This window comes from Vombatus ursinus, unplaced genomic scaffold (assembly GCF_900497805.2).
Source record: "Vombatus ursinus unplaced genomic scaffold, bare-nosed wombat genome assembly UNPS02014818.1, whole genome shotgun sequence".
Lineage (NCBI taxonomy): Eukaryota > Metazoa > Chordata > Mammalia > Diprotodontia > Vombatidae > Vombatus > Vombatus ursinus.
The window spans coordinates 70,759,960-70,781,986 of NW_020954596.1; the positions used below are offsets into that span (position 1 = coordinate 70,759,960).

A 22,027-nucleotide genomic window follows, 5' to 3' on the forward strand; every position below is an offset into this window, starting at 1 on the left:
GTAGTGTCACAAAAACTTAGAAGACTGTAAAAAGAAGACAGTCATAAAAAGTGTCAAAGACTGTAATGAGGTCAAGAAAAATAAGGATTGAGAAAAGGTTATTAAATTTGGCAACTGTGGGATTGTTTGTTAACTTTTTAAGTTGAGATGAAGTTTCAAGCCAGATTATAGAGAATTAAGAAGAGACTGAAAGGAGAGGAAGCAGAGACAGTACTATAGATGACCTACTCAACGTGTTTTATCACAAATGACATGAGAGCTATGGTAAAATTGTTATTGGGAATAGATAGATTTTCAAGTTGGGGAAGATATGGGTATGTCTGTAGGCAGTAATGAAGAAGCCACTAGATGCAGAAAGACAAAGGATAATGTGAATGGGGATGAATTAAAGAGCAATGTGCTAGAAAAGACATGAAATGGGATCACTTGATCATATAGAGGGTTTTGCCTTGGCAAGGAGAAGAGCTACCTATTCATGTAAGAAAGAAGTGAAAGGAGTCTAGGTGAAAAGAAATGAGGAGAAAGGAGAAGAGAGAGATCTTGGCAATGGCCTCATTTTTTCAAGTGAAGTGTGAGGCAAAGTATTCAGCTGAGAGGGTGGGGGGAGGCAAAACCTCAGGAAGTCTGAGGAGGGATAAAAAGATTTAGAATAAGCTGTTTTGGTGAGTGGGATATTGAGTTAATTAGGGGGTGTGTGTAAAATGATTGTCTTGAAGCAGTGCTGAGCCAGGGGAAGTATAAATAATTTTGTAGTGGACCTAGTCAGCATGGTTTCATGATTTTTCTTTAACTTCATTCAGAAGCATGTGAGTAGGAGAGAAGGCATCAATTTATGTGAAAGATCCACAGTTGAAGCTCATCAAGGCAATACTGATGATATGATAAGGGTAAAAGAGATTCAAAAATGAAAATAGTGTAGAGGGAATTAGTTCATCAATGCGTCAAGATGGAAGAAAGAGAGTATAGTTAGTGCAAAGGTGATCATCTGCAAAATAAGTGAAGGGTCCAGGAATTACAGGTCACATGTAGGGGGAAAGTACTGAGTTTGGTTTTGAAAGGTGGAGATGTGGATTGCCAAATAGAATTTAATCAAATAAAGCAGTTTCAGAGTTTATGACCATTGAAGCAGTGAATTTGTGGGTTATGTAAAGATCAAGTATATGGACCATTTTTCATTGTGACAAGTGTAGTAAAGAAGGAAGTAATTTAAAAAGCAAGTTGAGGAACTGTGAGGTTGAGTATCTGAAGGAGTATCAGTATATATGGTGAAATCCCCTGGTATTTCCTACAAGGATGAAGGGGACAGGTGACAGGTGACAAACTCATCTATGCCTGTCAATACTTGGACCTTTTGGCTTAGATTCTTTAAATCTAGCCAATACCCCACAGACTCTCAGATTCCTTAAGAATCTGACTAATATGGTAGATCTTTAATTGACTTTGTCTTTGACTGAAAGAAGGCTTGGGTCAAATTCTTTCGGTCAGGACCCACGTGTCATGATCTTGGAGTCCCAGCACCTCCAAACCCCTAAACCTCATCATTTTGGTGGCCCTTATGGGGAAACTGCTTAACCCCAAGTTCTTCTTCAGGCAAGACTGGAAGGTATGTAAGCCCCCTCGCCCGCTTCTTGTTCTGCAGTTGTGGTGGCTCTCCAAGCACCAAGGCTTGGAGATGCTTTTTGGGTAGACGGTTAAGAGGCTGTCTCATACTCGGCCTGATGCTCTTAGGCTCTCAGTCCACTGGTTCAGTTCAAGGCCATGGACCTGGATACACCTTCCCCAGCGTAGAAGACAAGGACGGACACCCTATTCGAAAGCATATGCCCAATTCTGTCAGTTCTCTCTGCGCTAGGGAATAGGGGAAAACTGCAGTTTGCTTTTTGGTTCCCTGAGGCTTACTTGCTCCTTTCTCTCTACACTCTTGAATCCTCCTTCATGGAGGTTACAGGGAAAAGTTAGAACAGCTAAAAATATCTTGGCAGATTCTGGAAGTTTTGTGATCGATCATTAAGGAGTTTTGAAACACCTCCTTACAACCCTGGTCACTGCCTTCCCTTGAGTCAAGAGGGTATCATTAACCTCTCCATAGGAAAAGAGAGTTTCACCCTTTACCCCTCACCTTTGATTTCACCCTCCCTCATCTTGGAAAGGAAGGAAGGGTGAGGGGCTGCAGCTATAGAGTGGACCACCCTGGCAATGGCCTTGTACCCTAGGGCAACCTTTGCCTGGAAGCATTACCCAGGTTCATCACATCCTGCTCAAGGTAAAGAAGCTAGCCTCTGAACTTAGGTAAGCAAGCTCTTTCAAAATTGTAGTTTTAACTGTTAATGATGAGGTGTTGATTCTCTGTATAATGTAATTTGGAAATGAATTTAAGAAAACTGAAGTCATCTGATTGGTAATGGCTTTATTTCAAGTTTCAAATTGGTGAACTTTTTGTATCAGTTATGGCAAACAACTTTTCATAATTTGGTTACTGCTAAAATAATTTGGCTATTGTTCTTATTGTTTTAATGTGTAAAGTAGCCAAAAAGCTTATTTGTGTTATACATGGCTTTCTGAGAATTTGCAAGTGTGTAGAAATCTCTAATGATTGGCTTTTTATACCAGGACAAATTTAAGTTTGAAATGTAAAGCCTGGAAAAGTTTTTTCTAAGCTGTGATTTGTGAAACTTGCTGTGTGAAGTAAAAGCTCATATGATTTTATTTTGAGTTGTCTGATGGATCATAATCCATTGATAATCAATAATCCATCATCTGAGACATGCCACAAGCTACTCAGAGAATGTGATACTGATGGGGTATGGGCCCAAGCCGAGACCTTCACCCCTTGCTCTAAAAAGAATCTGGCTCCTATTTGTCTACAAGCCCCAGAAAACCCTTAAACTTTTCTTACTCTTGGTCTCAAACAGTTCCTTATAGACTCCCCTTATCTCCCTTTGAAAGCCCTAGCCCCACCTTTTGATCTTATTCAGGTGCCTTTCAAACTTCTTTCTTCTAGTTCCCTTCATTATCTATTCCCATTGTCTATTCAATCTCTCAGACATTCCAATCTGAATTTTCACCTAGACCCTTTTCCCAGCCCCTCCTCTGGTCACCCAAAGTTACTTTAGTATACATCAGATCTACCCTGGCCCCCATTTAAAAGCTGAGACTTTCTTATGTCCACTTGTCCCTATGGGCATCACTAATGTTCAGATTCCTTAAGAGTCTAACCTGTATGGTTTTATCTCTAATAAATTTTTTCTCTGGTTAAAAGAACTTTTGGGTTGAATTCATTCAGGAATGGCCCAAGTGTCATGATCTCAGGGTCCCAGAATCCCTAAACCTCTAGACCTCATCCATACTAGTGGGAAGTCAGCACTGGGAAAAGTTGAGAGGACAATTTTGGCCTCAGTCTAAGATGGGATCCTCCTGGTTAAGTTTCCCCATTATGTTCCTTTGAAAAAGAATGTTACCCACCTGGCTATTCCTGAGTCTGGCTATGAGATAGATTTGATACTGCATGGTTGGAAAACTGAATTATCTGAATCCAAACAGAGCTAAGGATGTTCTATCCTCTCATATTTGGGCCCAAAATTGAGTCCCTACTTTTTATCTGGGCCTTGTAGTCTTTTCTGTCAGATTTGTGTCTTCCAGACTACAAGCCATTCACCTACAGTTGGTAGCAAACAGCAGCTACCAGCCAATATCCACCCATAATTCCCTGGATGCAGCCTGTGCTCAGTTCCAGTTAACCTCCTCTTTGGGACCCCCTTGAGGCAGGGACAGCTCTACTCCCCTTGCCAGCATGAAACAGTTTCAGAAGTCAAGACCTTTGCCCCTTACCCCAAAAGAATTTGGGTACCATTTGTTTGAGGAGGGAATGATGGGGTTGGGATCTAGACCCCAGAAAGGAAAACCCCTGGTCTTTCCCAGATGGCCAAATTTCTGGTTTTTGCCTGAGGCTATAATCTCACCAACTGGCCTTTCTCTGTGTCTACACCCAATCTTCCCTCCATTGTCTTACCTCCCTATGGCCCCTGGCCATTTCCTACCCTTAATCATAACTAGGCTCCATTCTCCCTTGGTTATTCCAATAATCATATTCCCATATCTCATTTCAGGTGTGACCAAAACCTATAGAATTGACCCACATAATGCTTACCTGTCACATTTCTATCCTTCATTGGATCATATGTTATGTAAATCTTACAAGGAACCAAATTCTTTTGAGAATTCCAAAAATCATGAAAGTCACATGGAAAGAGTGCTAGACTAGGAAATGAAACCTACATTTCTTTTTCTATTGTACCACTAATTAGTTTGAGGGGTTATGGAGTTTTCAGGGAGGACTAGAATCTCTGGTGTGAGGGCTTGCTGAGAGCTTTTCAGGGCTGCTCATACACCTTTGGGGTCCACCTGTCACCCAATTCTCAGCTGTGGTTCCAAGAAGCTGTAGCATGTACAATAGCCATGCCCCTGTAAACCATCTCAGCATGTGGGCTAAACCAAGTTGAGTATAACCTACAGCCTTCAAACATATTGTGGGTTGGAGAGGTCTCCACCTCAAGAATTTGAAGACTTATCCTGCCAGAATGGGTAGATGTGAACAATTTGTTCCAAAGGCCATCAAGGTGACTGAAGCAGGTACTGTGGAGCCCACAGAGCTTATCAGATATTTAAGACACCAAGAATATCCACTATACTCCAGGCCATCACCAGTCATCCTGATTTTTCTCTGGCCACTGGACTTGGATGACTCTGGAAGAGAGAGTGAGGTTAATGGCTTTGTGCCACTCTGCCTCACTTAAATCAAATTCAGGCACAAGGCAAGACATCATCCAGTGATTTCATTGGTACTCTTTGAAAATGAAGGAGCACCATAATTAGAGTGATATGTTTTCAGTTAGAGAAATGTCATACAACTTTAATGCTCAAAGGAAACATAGTGATCATATAGCCCAATCTCAATTTACAAATGAAGAAACAAGTACATATAAATAATAAGTGACTTGGCAGGTTTACACAACTACTTAGTGTCAGAGAAAAGAGTAGTAGAGTCGGGAGCAGTGCATTTTCTATTATAACTTATCTCTTCTTTCATGGAGTGAGGGTGAGATAAATTTTGTTTATTTAATCAAACTATTTTTTTAAATTTGCAATTAATTTTTAATTATAATTTCCTCAGATCTATCTACTCTCCCAAACCTTGAGTATGGAAGGAAAGAAGCAAGAAGCAAGGAATGAAGGAGGAAAGAGGGAATAAAAGATGGAGGGAAGGAAGGTAGGAAGGAAGGAAAGATCTAAGATGGAAGGAAGAAGGAAGGGAAGGACAAAAGGAAGGAGGGTAGGGAGGAAGAAAGGAAAGAAGTAAGGGGGAAAGGAAAAAGGATGGAAGGAAGAAAAGACAAAATGAGAAAGAAAGGGAGGGAAGAAAGAAAGAAATTGTCAAGCTAAACCAATTGACCAAGTTAGGCACCTTTTTACACTGATAGCTCCCAACCTTTCCAGTGAAACGAAGAAGATACATTTCCTCCTTTCTTCTTTTTGTCTAAAATTATTTTTATAATAAAAAACACAGCTTTCTTTATTCTTTATTCTTCCTTTCAATTGCAGTTTTGTAGTCAATGTATAATTATTTTGTTGGTTCTATTTACTTCATTTTTTTTTATCAGTTTAAATGTCTTCCTATCTTGGTTTTGAAAAAAAAAAGTATCAATTGGTTTACAAAGGAATTATAAACTTCCTGTCCCCAAAATTTTCAGGTGGTAGTTGTGTAAACAGAAAAAAAAAGATAATAAGTAAGTTATTTTGTGGACTCAAAAATAGCAATATTTGGCTGCCAGTTTGAGATATAGGCAGAAGAAGACAGGAGTCAAGAATAATACTGAAATTATGAAAGTGAGACAAAAGGATCTTGGTGAGTTTGACAGAAATAGGGAACCCTTTGCCTAGGTTATTACAATTGTGTTGTAACTAGTCTCTAGTTTATCCCCTTCACAGGTGACTGATTAGCCAAAATGATTTTCCCAAAGCACATATCTCATTATGTCATTCTCATAATCAGATAAATTTCAATTCCTGTCTATTTTTCTGGGAACAAATATTAACTTTTCTGTTTACAATTATTAACTCTTCATAACCAACTTCCTACCTTTCAAGTCTAACTCCACTTTACTCTTTCCATGCACTCTACATTTCTGTTAAACTGGCCTTTTTATTGTTTTTAATTGATAGAACTCTATCTTCCCTTTCCATTAATTGTTCTGCTTATTCTGTGTATCAGTAATGCCTTCCCTCCTTAACTTCATGTCTTAGAATCTTTTGTTACCTTTGTTACCTTGTTACCTTTGAGACTTAACTGATGTACCACCTTCTAAGTCAACTCTTTCCAAATTCCCCTGCTAGTGTCTTACTTCTAAAAGTAGTTTATATCTGTTTTGTATATACATTGTAAATGACAATATATGTACATATTGTCTCCTAAGAGAGAAAGGCTGCATCTTGAGAGCAGGGAGTATTAACTTTTGTCTTTGCATCTCCAGTACTTAGCACATTTTGTTGTTGTTCAGCTATGTCTGACTCTTAGTGATCCCAAGGACCATATTGTCCATGGAGTTTTCTTATCAAAGATACTAGAGTGGTTTGTCATTTCTTTCTCCAGTGGGTTAAGGAAAACAGGTTAACTGACTTGTCCAAGGTCACACAGCTATTAAGTATCTAAATTCAGTTTTGAACTTGACTCCAGGTCCAGTACTATATTAACTGAGACATCTAGCTGCCTCACTTATCACATAGTAGGAACTTATTAAAATGCTTATCAAAATAAATGCTGTGATTGAATGCTAAAGCAGGAAGACTTTAGTGGATGGGAGGTAGGTAGCACAAATATCTTTAGTTTCATATTTCATCTGAGTAAAATAATGGTGAGAGAGATGAATAGACTTACCATTGGTCTCACTAGAGTCAAAATCCAAACCTAGTTCCTCTATATCCAAGGGTGTCCTGGTAAATGTTTAACAACTGACTCTCTAAAATTAAAAATATGTACACAATACTTTTAATTTTATTCTTCATTAACATTGTCTTCACACATTTCTTGAATCTAGATATCAACAGGACAATAAACCAAATCCTGATTTTAATATTTTACAATTTCTGAGATGTAAAATTTCACATTGAACATTTAACAATAGACTTTTATGAACAGATAAGAGATGGCTCTGGCACACTCCTACCTATACCATTATCACTGCACTGTATTTTAAAGATTTTGGAAGGGATAAACAAAACAGAAAAGAGTCACAAATTATTGAATCATAACTCCATCTCTTGGTGTTGATCCTTTTCCTATTTCATTCATAAAATTTCAAATTTTCCACCTTTTTACCTTAGTTATATCAACAGAATTTTTAAATAAGTCTTTTTTTAAATCATTCATTATTTTTTCAGTCACATTAATTAAAAATGCACAGTTGTTTACTGTATTCTACAAAGTTTATTAAATGAATTCAAGCAGACTATTTCATGTAAATAGACACAAGCCAATTACCCTTAAAGTAGTATCTCACTTTAAATACACTATGCTTCTTTAAAAATGCCGAATTCATGAAATACATGACTACTACTACAATTAACTTGGAAGCAACCATTTTTAAATCACCTCTAGTAATGAGATGAATAGAAAATAATGCTGAATACTTTCATTTTAAACCAAGTGTGCTTCCTCTGGGGAAAGGAATGTAACATAAGGTTTTTTTCTTTTTTGGGGGGAAGGGAGAGAAGGATGATGATATTATTGTGGCACTGTACAGTGCTATTAAGTATAAAAAATAAAAAAAATCCCTGCATTATATAAATTTAACAAACAAAACCCATTATTTATGCCTTACATTATTATTTTCATTTTAGGGTGTTAATCTTCAGGTAGGGAGAATAGTGATGATTATTCTTTATTAAATTCTAGTAACATTCTGTTATTGTTCAGTTGCTTTTCATTCATGTCCAACTCTTCATAACCCCATTGAGGGTTTCCTTGGCAGAGGTCTCAAGAGGGGGAAGATTGGGGGAAAAGGTAATCAGAATGCATACTGTCTTGGGGTGAGGGTAGGGAAAGGGCAGGAGAAAATTTCAAAATTAAATTCTTGTGGAAGTGAATGTTGAAAACTAAAAATAAATAAATAAATTTTTAAAAATTAAAAAAAAGTTTTTAAGCAAAACAATTTGGCATCTTGTGTAAATCTCAAGGCAAATGTGACATTTCTGTCTTAAAATTCACCATTTCTACAGAAATATGTCAAGTGTGCTCTAATATCAGTTATCTGGTAATAACATTGAACATCATGTGCTGTACAAATATTATTGCCTCTTATTGTTGTCTTATTATAGCTTTGTAACTTCCTTTTAATAATTTTATTTTTTCATTATCTGTATTTTATCACATCATTCATGTATTACATTTTATTTGACATCATACTCATTGTTGTCAATTATAACCTTGTACTCACTGTGGACATTTTTGTTTTGGTTCTGTTATTCTTATTCTCTAGTAAGTGGTTCAATAAATCTCCCATGTTTTATAAATTCTTCATATCCATTCTGACTTAAAACTTAATAAGTTTGCATTATATCAATTTACTACAATGCACTCAGACATTTTGTAATTCATAGCCACATTTTTGTTGTTAGCTTTTTGCTACTGCAAATAATGCTATTCTGAATATTTTTTTATATATATGGACTTCCTTTTGGTCAATGACCTCAGGGTATAAACACAAGAGTAGAATCAACAGGTCATTTTTGATGGACTAAGAATAATTTTACATTGTTAAACCTATTCTTTTCTTTCTATAAGAAGGTACTTCATCTGATTTCTTAAAAGATTTGTTAATTGATGAATTCTGGGACTTGACCATGATATGTGTGAGAGAATTAAACTCAGGGTTGCTCTCTCTGGAATCTATCCAATCCATTTCTATAGAATCTATAGATTATATCAATATATACCTTGCCCCTGGGTCAGATAATTCTGAATATTGGGGGAGAGGTTGCATGATTTCCTAAACCATTTGATTTCAAGATGTCTCCCTTATAAAACCTGTAAATCTCATATTGCTTATGGGCATTATGTCTTCATGATCACTAACATTGGCTTTGTAGAAATCTTAGGTGATACTCTTCATATTTTGTCTTTTAATTTTATTGTAATTTTTTTCTTCCAACTCTGAAAATCTTAGTTGAAAATATGCTAGTCTGTTTTCCAGAACTCCTGTTTCAGAGATATTCTATATAATTTGATTGAAACAATTTATTCTTTTGTTTGCCCATATTTTTTATTCTTATTTGACAGCTAGTGTTTCCAATCCTATGTCTTCATTTAATTTATTTATTGATCTATTATTGAAGATCTTGTTATTATTCTGTTATTATTTCTTGCTATCCCATTGCATAGTTGTGACACCTGCCCATTTGACATTTAACTTAATTTTCTTTTGCTGCATTCCATTTAATCATTCTATTAGTGCCCGTTTGCTCATTTTCTTCAATGTCTTTACTGAAAATTTTAAAAAAATCTAATTTACATTGTTAATTCATACTTTAAAAAGAAAATAAATAAAATATAATTGATTATAACATGACAATGTTATTTTGATAATAATATAACAATAAAATTAAAGGAGACATGACAGCATCTTTTGTTTTTACCATAAAAAACACTGATCTACCAGCCACAGATTTTAAAAAAAAAAGGATGCACATAAAGAAAAGCAGGTAGCAGGAATCAGAAGTTATTTCAAATAATTTATTTCCTAATTAATTGTTTTTCTTATTAGACTTATATATTGTTTAAATACTTATCTATTGGGGAAAGCCTATTGTGAACTGTGGGATTGATATAAGTGCTAATAGATATTTGTAATCTTTCTCTTTAGCTGTAGCTATCTAAGGCATGAGTTAGAGAAAAAAAAATGTTACTTGGAATTTTAAGACCAGTGTCAAATGACAGTCATACAACTTACCGTGTATGTCATTTTAAGCAAGACATATCCCTTCTTTAAGTCAGTGCTTCCTTATCTGCAAAATGAAAATAATAATACTTATGTTACATCACAAGTTTATTGTAAGGATTGGCTGTGGTAATGCATATAAAGTATACATGTATGTAAAATGTCATGCACATCAAGGCAAGAGATTTAATCAACCTTTTTAATTATACTGACCTATCCATTCAAAACTCATAAATTCATTGAAAGAACTAGTATTATATAAATCATTCCCCTTCCCATCCTCACTGAACTGACTAGATTTGGGACTAAAATGTTTTATCTGTATGCATATCATATAGACAAGGTCCTAGCTACTGTCAATGCCATCAGCACTAAGTAGCATCTATTTGAATGTAGTAATATAAAAATGGATGAATATGGAAAAACCCTTTGAGAGGTAGGAATAATCGTATTAATCAACATGCATCTTAAACTTTACAAATATGATCTTATTAAATCATAACTACAATCTTGTAATGTGTTAACAATATTATCTCCATTTTAGAAATAAGGAAAGAGAAACTTAGAATATGTTACTCATGTACCAATTAGCATCATTCAAATAATGTGTCAGAGAAAGGATTATTTTTTAGGGTGAAATAATCTCTCCTGACTCCTATTTCATTTATCTTTCCATTTCCCCATGATTCCTCTAAGAAAATCTCCAGCACGCCAGGATCTTTTTTAGGTTGAACATAGTAACTTCTCTAGGAGGACCAAAGGAAAACAAACATGTTTTGAGTATTCTGAAGAGCTCTGAAAACATAGAACACCAAGATGACTACCTAGGACAGTGGTCACAGTATGAATGGGTCAATGTATATCTTTTTAAAATCTTCTAATTTTTAAAAGTAATTTGTCGAGCTGATGTATATGGTAAACACACTGAACTCTAACCTAGTAGGGATGATGTGGTATAATGAAGAGAGTGTTAAATTTGATTTGGAAAGAACTCAGTTCAGATAACATATGTGATGTTTATTAATTATGAAATCTTGAATATCACTAATACACCTGTCAAAGAACTCACAATATCATACTTGTTATAGAGGAATTTTAATATGAATTGGTTTGATTACAATCTGCATTGGAAGGAGTTAAACCATGGAATTTACCCCCTTGCTTGAAAAAGCATAGGTTCTTTGTAAATAGATGAATATATATATATATATATATATATATATATACACACACACACATACATACATATATACATACATATATACATATATATGCATATATAATTTCTGAGTTCAATTCTACTACCCTTAAATGAAAATAACTACTCAAAAAATGAAAATTTCAAACCACCAATTTTGAAATAAAATATAAACCAAAATTACTGTCTGACACTGTTGACTGTATTTGAGATTGAATTAAATCAATTTGCTGTTGGATGGTCAGTCCATTAGCCCTGCATCAATGTTTTTCTATGAGTAAATAAGGCATAGTTTCCACTTATACAACTTTATCATTTAGTAATGATAGAAAGGTTAATGTCACCTTCAACTATAATATAATTATGACTAATTGTTTTGTTTTTTTAGGAATATTTGCATTACATAAATGCTCTCAGCCAAACCATTCTTTCATAAAACTCCCATGCATTTTTTTCTTATTCCTTCAGGGATATTTGGAATCATCTTCAAACCATTTTTTTTCTTCTTACTTTTGTAGGGTCAGATACTCTCTTGAGTACAGAAAAGTGCTACAGATTCTCCTGGCCCACACCAGGCAAAACCATAACCTCGGGAAAGTTCAATCAATTCCAAAGGCTGTGAAACCAGTTTGAGTAATAGTGTGTGAAAGTGCTAAAAAGAAAAGGTAGATGTCCATGTGTTTCATAATCACATTCCTCAGCTGGAAGTTGAATATGGCTTTTCATATTTTACAATACAGTAACTAATATAAATGTTTGATTTGACCTCAAATTCAAATTAGACAAAGCACTGATATTTAAAATAAAATAAACCAAGGTCACTGTTAAATATATAACAACAATCCCAATTACTTCCCCACACTCTTTTTAAAACACATTATGGGGGAATAGTATGGTACAGTAGAAAAAAAGAATAGGTTTAAAGTCAGAAGACCTGGTTTTTTATCTCAAACTGCCATGATGCCCATGTGACCTTGGTCAAATTACTTTACTTCTGTGGAGATTGAGTTTCTTCAACTGCAAAATAAAGGGTGGGACTTAATCAATGGGCCTATGAAATGGGGTGATTCTTTTCATCTTTAACATTCAAGGAATACTTTAGTTTTAAATTCATTTACTTTTATAATATGGCCATAATTTAGCCTTCCAAAGTTCTCCTAATTTCAACTAGCATATATATCCTGCAGCAGCTTTTTTTTTCTGCTAAAATAGATTTCTACTCTTTCTTCTGGCTGGGGTTGGGGGGTGGGGGGAGAGAGGATTGTCATGTTTAATCTAATTCTGAAAGTATAATAAAGATGTCAAAGTTTAGCATGAAATTGAAAAGACAAAGAGATGAAGGACAATGAATAAAAATTGATTCTTATATCAAAGAATCAGAGATATCTGAGTGCACTCTATCAAAATGGATTCAGATGTCTAAAGCAAAAATGTGTGCCTTTAGTGCTGTACATAGTCTCACACTGATTTATGTGAATGTAGAAGCATAGGGGAGGATTTTAGCCTTCTCCCCCAGCTACTCTGCTCTTAAATCTGAATTTCTTTGCATTCACAATTTCACAGAAAATCTTGACATCATTTTAAATTTATTTTACATAGTTGAAGAATGTGAATAGAACTTTATGCTTTCATCCTTTTATAAGACATTCATTATGTGCATTAACTGACAGCTGTGAAATTATCTGCCATTTGTCTTAAATGAAAGGAAGAAAAATCAAAATAGATGTTTCTTCTTTACTTAGGCAAATTCACAGAAGTCTTATCTAATTCAAATTTTTGTAGGCACTTATATTTATATAGGCTCTAAGTACAGTGAATATATTCAGTCATCATCACATATTGAGTGTCTGTTGGCTTTTGAAAGCTCAGACGACATTTTACATTTTTCTTCCTTGTTTTGAGAGCACCAAAGACTGGCAGCTCATGCAAGGTTTTTCCATTATAAGAAAAATGAAAAGGAAAAACCTCCAACTCTATTGCATCTTATTTAATATCAATTACATTCTTTAGATTTCTTTAATATTCATTTAACTATTTCCATCAAAGACTTCCCATAAGAAACCCAGACAAGTACAATTACTGGAAATATTTGAAATGGCAAAAGGCCATATTGCTGTTTTCTAAAGTTTTCTTATGGCAATGGCTATTAAACATCAGTTTGGAAGAATTCAATTTCACTTGGCCATCAGAATAAGAGAAAAATAATAATTGATGGCTATGTCAAGGCCCAGATCCCTGCACTCCTCAATGCTGAAGAACTAGCAAAGAATTTCCTGGGCTTAAAGAGGGTTTTATAAAATTGGGAACTTCTGAAACATATTTGTATTGGGTATTCAGTGCTGGGGCCTAGAAATCTTTCTTCATGGAGTCAGATTGTGAAAGACAAAGCACTATTTGTTCTCTTGTATAGTGGCATGCTTGATCACTTTTGGTTCCAATTGGTGTCCATACAATGTTTCCTTTGCATCTTTTTTCCATTTTTTCATAGGATCCAATGAGGATTTTTAGTTTTACCTTGGTTCCAACCTTTATACACATAAAGACATTAAATTAAACTAGGCAAGAAATTCATGAATTTTTTCTTCTCTAATTTGATCTCTTAATATTTTTGGAAACTAGGCTTCTGTGGTTTGGAAGTAAAATCATTAAGAAAGGAAAAGAAAAACAATTATTTTTTTTCCTCCTTTGTTGGCTATATTCACACACTATCTCCTCCTCCAACATACACATTTTAGGGATTGTAATGTCTTTGGAAATGGAAAGTTAAAAGGATTACCTGATAGCTTGGACCTCACTTTTCTTTTCCTTGGTCCCAAGTAGACATAAGAATTCAAGTCAATTTAATAATCATTCTTTTCCCATGTGTAGTGAAATGTGCTAGGTGTCAAGGGTATCAGGACAATAACAACAATTCTTTTCCTCAAGGAGGCTTATATTATATGTACTGGAAATATCTCATAAAATTTTACTCACGTTTTATTTCCCACTTGTTTTAGGATTCCCACAAAAGGGGAGGTTTTATAAAGGAAACTGCAGGCAGTTGGGATGGAACTTCTCAAGACTCTTTAGATTTAGCATCTATTTCTGCAGCACCTAGCATAGTACCTGTCATAAATGAACTGAATTAATATATAATTTTTCTTACTTTTCCAAATTTGACCAGGTTCTTTCAGAGCAGATTAAACAGTGGACTTGGAAGAATGAGTTACCTGTAATTGGCTTTAAAAGGGCAAATGGGTAGGTTAAAAAAAAAAAGCAGAACTGTACATGGAGTTATGCCAGAGAACACCCCCTCCACACCCAGAACCATGGCACATGCTTTGGATATCTTCAGATCCCACTCTTAAGGCAAGAGGCTGCCACCCTGCCAAACATGAACCAGTTCAGTATAAAGGAGCACTTCTGTGATGTCACCATTCTAGCTGACAGCTTCAAGTTCTGGGGCCACAGTATAATCTTGGTGGCTAGTTCTCCATTTCTTCATGATTAGTTTCTCTTCAATCTCCCTTCAGAGTTACAGGTTTAACTAAAAGACAGTGTCAGAATTTTGACTGATCTCTTCTCCTGCTATATTAAGACTCTGGAATTTTGCTGTGTTCAACATAGTCAACCAACTGTATCCCGCCTCCTACCTTCACATGGTGCATGTGGTAGAAAAATGCAAATGTCTTGAGCTATTTTATTGAGCCCAAGATGGACTGAAAAATGAAGTGAGTGGAGGGATTGGATTAACTGATCTCCACTCCAGCAAATATCTCCTCCCACCTGCTAAAATGGAAAGCCTACAAACCATAATCAACACATCCTCCACCTCTTTTTCCCCAGCCAATGAAGCTAGAATTCTCCCTAGATGAAGACCATGAGATAAATGCAGAAGAAGAGGAAGATAATGATGAAGAAGATGTGTCATATATCTGAATTGTCAAGGTGGAATCAGCAGTGGAGGTGGCACAGAGACTTAAAGCTCTTGGAGGCATGGGTGAGGAGTTTTGGAGAGATACTTGGCCTTAGGAAGAACCTTAGCTTTAAAAGGAGTCTCAGACATGGGAAGAGTAGTGGAAGCATCATCAATAGGTCAGAGAAACTATCTGATGATAGCAGAACACCCTGTGGAAGGGTCTGTTGCTGTTTCCTGGAGTCATAACTCTTGGGCTGGGAGATGAAGCCCTAGTTGCAATAGCTCTGTCCCAGAGCTGGGGAGTTACTTGGAGTTTGTATTGATATCAGAAAACCTATACCAGAGCATTCCCCAGTGGGAAACCCATTGAAGAATATCAAGTACCAAATACCTAGAAATGTTTCAGGGCATAGAAAAGCTTGGATTCTACAAGATGATCAAGCACTTCATCTTCATGTTCTTTTGATGTGAGAAGAATTTAAACCATGGCAACAACTTCACCTTCACATAGTCACCAAGATGTTATTTGTGGTAAGTGCTTCAAAACTCTATGACCATCTCAATGTGCACCCTGGACCTTGGTCTTGCCATTGTTCTTTCTGTGGAGTGTGTTTTGCTTTTAAACCAGTCATTTTATGCATTACAAGATGAAGGCAAAAAAAAGAAAAGAAATGTCCTTGATGCCAGTATATCAGTGTTCAATGTCCTCTTCCATTAGCTGAAGGAAGGAAAATTTGGAAAAGATATGGTGAAGTGAGGAGATGATGGATGATGGTGGCAGATATGGTGAAGTGAGTAGGAGATGGTGGCAGAGAACCCCAAAAGGAAAGGGCAAAAGGACTTTTCTGTTTCCAGGAAAGTTAACATACATCCTATGATTAAAGCAAAGTTTTGTTTTGTTTTGTTTTGTTTTTTACATAAAAAAGGTATCTTCTTAGGTCTTCCTCTGAGAATAATAAGGGATTGGATATTTATTGGGATTATGAAGAAAGAAAAGGTTCCTGTATGGTAAGATATGGGGGCCCAAGGGAATGTTTTATTTAATAATAAAAAGTTAATCTTATTGGAGTGGTGGTGATGTAGAATGTAGGTAGTGAAAAAGGGAATATAGGAAAATATAATTTTATCATAGCATACAAAAGTTACAGGAAAAAAAACACTATCAACTCAGTTGGGGTAGGGTAGAAGGAAATTGAAAGGGAATCTTATCAAAGCTATAGCAATACTTGGGCAGAAATAGAGCAGAGGGAATCTCTTAAGTTCTTGTGTGAGCAACTGTTAGGAAGAAAATGTTATCAAGTCCAAGGGAGAAAGGGTAGAGAATTTTTTCTTGTGGTTGTTGTTGTTATTGTGGTGGTGGTGGTGGTGGTTGAATGCTGAGCAGAGGCAAAGACTGATGGGGAGAGGAAAAGGGTTTATGTCTCAAAGAGAAAAAAGTGACAAATGATGACAGACAGGAAAGAGAGATGGACAGAACTAGAATAAAAAACAAATAAGGAAAAGGAGGAGAAAAGTCAAAAAGCTAGTAAAAACTGGGGCAGGGGCATGAGGGAAAGAGGAAAATACTTAGAAAAGGAGTCTTGGGGAGGAGAAGGGACACATAGTGGGAGGGAAAGGAAGACTGTGGTAGAGACATATACAGTATTGTTTATGTTTAAGGAAACAATGACATATCTTACAGGATTTTTCTGGAATCTCCTGCTTTCTGGAATCTGGGGTCTCAGTTTGGGCTTTTATTTTACACAAAATTAAAAAGAAACACTTTTTTTCCTTCAAAAGAAAAAAAAGGCAAACAGATGGAATAAGATCAGCAAAACTGTACATCATTCATGACTTTTGTAAGGTCAACTCCCTCTAAAGTGTAGTCATTTCTACATTATCAGAAGTTTAGGCAATTAAATTAATGGAATGGCTAATACTTTACATTTGTGAGGTACTTTAATGTAAATCAAATCATTTCTTTATTTTTTTACATGTAAAATCATGTAAAACATATTTCCATATTAGCCATATTGCAAAAAAGCAAGAAAATTTCACTTTGATTTGTACTCAGTGTTCATAAGTTCTCTTTCTGGAGGTGGATAGCATTTTTTCTACATGAGTACTTTGGAATTGTCTTGGATCGTTGTAATGATCAGGGTAGCAAAGTCTTTCATAGTTGATCATCAGTACAACGCTGCTGTTACTGTACACAATGATCTCCTGGTTCTTCTCACTTCATTTTCCATCCATTCATACAGGTCTTGCCATGGTTTGTTCTTTGTTTTGTTTTGTTTGTTTGATTTTTCCTGAAACCACCTCCCTCATCATTTCTTCTAGCATAATAATATTCCACCACAATCATATGTCACAATTTGTTTAGACATTCCCAAAGTGGTGAGCACGACCTCAATTTATAAGTTTTTGCCACTACAAAAAGTGACACTATCAATATTCTTGTATGAATAGGTCCTTTTCCTTTTTCTTTAATTTCTTTTTGGATACAGACCCAGTAGTGGAATTGCTAGATTAAAGGGTTTGCACAATTTTATTTTTAGCGTGGGGACAGATTTCTACATTGTTCTCCAGAATGGTTGGACCAGTTCACTTCTCCACCAACAGTTTACTAATGTATCTTTTCCCCTCATCCTCTCTAGCATTTGTCATTTCTGAGAGGTATGAGGTGGTACCTCAGAGTACCTTTAATTGGGCTGTTTTAAATTAACAGTGATTTAGAAAACTTTTTTATGTGACTATAGATAACTTTGATTGCTTCTTCTGAAAACTGCCCGTTCATGTCCTTTGACCATTTATTATCAGGCAATGGCTCTTATTTTTTTTTTAATAAATTTGACTAAGTTCACTATGTATTTGAGAAATGAGACCTTTATTAGAGAATTTGCTGTAAGGTTTTTTTATTACTTCATTCTCGATGGTACCTTTGTAGCAAAATGCAGTTTCCCCAACCATCTCTTGTAATTGGGTCTACTTTTGCTTTTGCTTTGTCTGAGATCATGATTTCTAGCCTTGCCTTTTTATTTCATCTGAAATATAATACATTCTGTTCCAGCCCATAATTATTACTCTCTGCATGTTTCTCTGTTTCAAGTGTGTCTCTTGTACACAAAACATTGCTGCATTCTAGTTTCTAATGCACTGTGCTCTCCACTTCTGTTTCATGGGTTTGCTTTTCTATATATATTCACAGTTATGACTATTAGTTGTGCATTTTCCTCCATCCTATTTTCTTCTGTTTATCCTTTTCTCTTTCTTTTTCTCTCCTCAAAAGTCTGTTTCGCTTCTGACTAATGCTTCCTTAATCCACCCTCCCTTTTGTCACTCCCACCCCTATATCTATTATTCCCTTCCCCTCCTATTTCTCTACTGGGTAAATTATATTTCTATACGTGTGTGTGTGTGTGTGTGTGTGTGTGTGTGTGTGTTCTTCCTTCTTTGAAGCAATTCCAATGAGAATAAGGTTCAAGTATTTCCTGCTTCCTCCTATTTTTCCCTCTACTACAAAAGTTCTTACTTGTGCTCCTCTTTTAGTGAGATAATATCCCCATTCATCCTCTCCTTTTCCTCTCTCAGGGCATCCTTCTTTCTCATCTCTATTTTTTTTTTGAGATCATCCCATAATAATCAACTCATACTTATGCATGTAGATTCCTTCTAACAGTTGTAATTAATGAAAAAAGTTGTAAGGAGTCACATATCATTTTACCATATAGGAATAAAAGCAGTTTAAATTTATTAAATCAGGCAGAGCCAAGATGGCAGAGGGAAAGCAGTGACTTGCTGGAGCTCTCCCCGCAAATGCCTCCAAATACCTATAAAAAATGGCTCTAAACAAATTCTAAAGCAGCAGAACCCACAAAAAGACAGAGTGAAACAAATTTCCAGTCAAAACCAGCCTGGATGGTTGATTAGAAAGGTATATTGCACGGGGCTGGGAGAGAAGCGCAGTGCAGCGTGGGCCTGCAGGCCACAACAACCCTGGAGCAGGCCTCAGAGGGCTGAATTGGGGGCAGCTGTGGCAGTTTCCAGACTTCTCAACCCATGAATGCCAAAGACAACTTGGAAGGTCAGTAGGAAAAGTCTGTGACTTCGATGAGAGGAGCTAGTTCTCAGCTACCCCTGAGGGCCACGTCTGTTTCCTGAGCTTCCGGCCCATAGACTGAGGGAGAATCAAGTGGCTGATCAGAGGGGGATTGCAGGGATCTCTTTGCCAGTGCTGAGGCAGAAACCTTTTGCTTTACCTGTGCTTGGATCTGGGTCACAGATCTGAGGGGCGGTCCTGGGGCGAGAAGGAGTGCTGGCATGGTGAAGCTTCTTGTAGAGGAGGACAGAAAACACCTCGCCCCTTATCATAGCACCTGGGAAGAACTGAAAATTTTCAGGTCCCTAGAAGTATCTCTGAAAACATCTGTACAAACCCCCAAAACTTGGGACAGTACATTTTCTACATTGGAAGAAGACTTTTACCTTAACAAAGAGCTTAAAACTCAAGTAATTGGCAAGGATCATGAGTAAGCAGCGCATAAAGAGTCAGACTATATTATCTTACTTTGGTGACAAAGAAGATCAAAATATACAACCAGAAAAAGACAACAAAGCCAAAGCTCCTACATCCAAAGCCTCCAAGAAGAATAAGAATCAGTTCCAGGCCTTGGAAGAGCTCAAAAGGGATTTTGAGAAGCAAGTAAGAGGAGTAGAGGAAAAACTGAGAGTTTTGCAAGAAAATCATGAAAAACAAGTCAACAGCTTGCTAAAGGAGACCTAAAAAAATACTGAAGAAAATAACACCTTAAAAAATAGCCTAACCCAAATGGCAAAAGAGGTCCAAAAAGCCAATGAGGAGAAGAATGCTTTAAAAAACAAAATTGGCCAAATGGAAAAGGAAGTCCAAAAAATTACTGAAGAAAATATTTTCTTAAGAATTAGAATAGAGCAATTGGAAACTAGTGACTTTATGAGAAATCAAGACACTGTAAAAACAAATTCAAGAGAATGAAAAATTAGAAAACAATGTGAAATATCTCATTGGAAAAACAACTGACCTGGAAAATTGATCCAGAAGAGATAATTTAAAAATGATTGGACTATCTGAAAGCCATGATCAAAAAAACAGCCTAGACATCATCTTTCAAGAAATTATCCAGGAAAACTGCCCTGATATTTTAGAGCCAGAGGGCAAAATAGAAATTGAAAGAATCCACTGATCACTGCCTGAAAGAGATCCCCAAAGGAAAACTCCTAGAAATGTTGTAGCCAAATCCCAGAGTTCCCAGGTCAAGGAGAAAATATTACAAGCAACCAGAAAGAAACAATTCAAGTATTGTACAAACACAATCAGGATAACACAAGATTTAGCTGCTTCTACATTAAGGGACTGCAGGGCATGGAATATAATATTCTGGAGGGCAAAGGAGATAGGATTACAACCAAGAATCACCTACCCAGCAAAACTGATTATAATCCTGCAGGGGAAAAAAATGGTCATTCAGTGAAATAGAGTACTTTCAAGCATTCTTGATGAAAAGACCAGAGTTGAATAGAAAATTTGATTTTCAAATACAAGACTCAAGTGGAACATGAAGAGGGTCACTGGATGACTACTCTTAAGATATACTATAGAAAGGATCACTTTTCAGGATTAGAAGGCTTCTGACATTCAGTCCAAGTGCTGAAATTTTGTGGCTTTATGGTTCTGTGTAGCATAAATAACACTACTGGCAGTCAAGAGATCTAGGTTTTAATCTTGACTCTGACACTGACTAACTACAAGGACTGAGACAAATTGCTTTAACTCATTTGTGAAATGAGGGGATTAGTGGAGAATTGATTTTTTAAAAAAATATTATTCATAGCGTTAATGTTCTATTTCAATAACAAAATTCCTTTACTGAGATCTTGTAACTGTTCTCTATAGAGGAGAATTCCATGCAGTGTAGGCTTATATTAGATCTTATTCTATGGAATTTGGTTCTTGAAGTACTGAAAAAAAATCTTACTGTAAGGAAGTTTCCCTCTAACATGTATCCTGAGCATTCTGTCATAGTGAGGTACCAGCACATTACCTGCTGTAATATAAGATTAGATGTTCTTATGCTTGGCAATTCAGTTATGTGAAGACATTAGGTTTACTTTTCTTATTCAACATCTTTTAGAGAATTGCTGTAAAAAAATCAATAAACTCAGTTTAATGGTTAAAAAAAATTTATTAATTCCCTTTTTATTACTCATTCAGTTTTACATCTTTATGCTTCTCTTGAGTCTTGTGTATAAATGTCAAATTTTCTATTCAGTTATGGTCTTTTCATCAGGAATGCTTGGAAGTCCTCTATTCCACTAATTATCCAATTTCCCCCTGAGAGATTATACTTAGTTTTGTAGACAAGTGATTCTTGGTTATAATACCTACTCTTTTTCCTTCTGGAATAACATATTCCAAATCCTCTAATCCTTTAATGTGTAATCTGCTGACTTTTGTATGATCCTGACTGTGGCTGAATGATACTTGGATTGTTTCTTTCTGGATGCTTACAATATTTTATTCTTGACCTGGGATCTCTGGAATTTGGCCATAATTTTCCTGGGAGTTTTCATTTTGTAATCTCTATCAGGAAATGATCAATGGATTCTTTCAATTTCTCTTTTACTTTCTGGATTTATTATATCAGAGCAGTTTTCCTTGATAATTTCTTAAAGTATGATGTCTAGGCTCTGTTTTTGTTTTAGTTTTTCTTGTCATGGCTTTCAGGTAGTACAATAATTCTTAATTCATGTCTCCTCAAATTATCTTCCAGGTCAGCCCCCCCCCCATGAGGTATATGAGATACTCCACATTTTCTTCTTTTTTTTCATTCTTTTGACTTTATTTTATTGTTTCTTGAAGTCTCTTGGAATCATTAGTCTTCACCTGCCCAATTCTAATTTTTAGGAAATTGTTTTCTTCAGTGA

The 22,027-nt window shown here is 35.8% G+C and overlaps 1 pseudogene; it reads left to right on the top strand.

Annotated features, from left to right (window-relative positions):
- The first annotated feature begins 1,293 nt into the window (after window positions 1–1,293).
- Window positions 1,294–15,198, top strand: LOC114023829 (annotated as a pseudogene).
- The last annotated feature ends 6,829 nt before the right edge of the window (window positions 15,199–22,027 follow it).